This window comes from Echinops telfairi, unplaced genomic scaffold, assembly GCF_000313985.2.
Source record: "Echinops telfairi isolate 266 unplaced genomic scaffold, ASM31398v2 ScPeMD7_7473;HRSCAF=8511, whole genome shotgun sequence".
NCBI lineage: Eukaryota > Metazoa > Chordata > Mammalia > Afrosoricida > Tenrecidae > Echinops > Echinops telfairi.
In genome coordinates, this window is record NW_022111377.1 from 3,865,620 (window position 1) to 3,867,051 (window position 1,432).

A 1,432-nucleotide genomic window follows, 5' to 3' on the forward strand; every position below is an offset into this window, starting at 1 on the left:
AGGTGGGGTAGAAAGGGGGAACCGATTACAAGGATCTACATATAACCTCCTCCCTGGGGGATGGACAACAGAAAAGTGGGTGAAGGAAGACATCAGAAAGTATAAGATATGACAAAATAATTATAATTTATAAATTGTCAAGGGTTCATTTGGGACTGGGGAGCAGGGAAGGCGGGGAAATGAGGAGCTGATACCAAGGGCTCAAGTAGAAAGCAAATGTTTTGAGAATGATGAGGGCAACAAATGTACAAATGTACTTGACAGAATGTAAACACACACACATATATCCACACAAACACAGTAGTTATTGCTTCTAGCATTCCACTACCTATAGTCACACTTAGTCAGACTTAATCCAAATTATCAGTGTATGGTTGCAGTCAAATTCTCTCCATAATTTATTTGCCTTAATCTCCTTCCAACAAAAATTAAACATTGTTATTGAGTGGATACAAACTTATAGTGACTTTCCTAGGGTGGTTTCCAAGACTGTAACTGTTTATGGGAGTAGTAAACCCAACTTTCTCTCTCAGAGCACCTGGTAGTTTCAAACTGCCAACCTTGAGAATCACAGCTCAGTGCATAACCACTATGCCACCAAGGCTCCTCTTTAGTCTGTTCAACCAGAATAATGGCTTCCCAAAGCATCTGCTAGGCCTGTTGATTCCAAAGCAGAGAGGTCAGAAGACTATGGCAATTGTTTTTGGAGATTACAAATAAATGATCCTGACAGATTTTCTCTAAACACAAAGGATAGTCATGGGCACTTATTATGAAGAATATTTAAGAAAATTGAAAATTGCATTGTTGAGAAAAAGGTCGGGCAAACGTCACAGGGGAATTTTCCCATCATTAAAATACACTTGCTCATATTTGAGGGCAGGAAGGAGCTACTGCCCAATGAGCATTTCATTGATATCTTTATTCCATTCATTTTACAGCATTGATCCTGCCGATTCAGACTTCTTTTTGTTTTCAAAGCCCAAAGCACATTTTTAAATGAAGATGTTTTGAGGCCTTTGAGCATGCCAAACCTCTGTTTAGATGCAGTGTAAATCAAAGTGCACAGAATTCTTCAGAGGAGGGTTAAACCCACTGCTCTCAAATTTATTCTGATTCATACTGACCCTATAGGGCAGAATAGAATTGCTCTATAAAGTTTTTGAGGCTGTAAATGTTTATGAACACAAAGAACTTCATCTCTTGTTGAGCGACTAGTAGGTTTAGATTGCGTAGATTTTGTGCTTAGCCACTGAGACGATTGTTTCTATGTTTATCCCGCTGAGGCACCAAGAATCCCAGGGGAAGAATTAGAGAGGTGGAAATAGTGCTTTCCAACGTGTGTAACCTAGACATAGGATATATTGTAAAACAATATCTTAACATATCAATATTTATTAATAAACCTTTCGGTGACTTGTAGCAACACCTT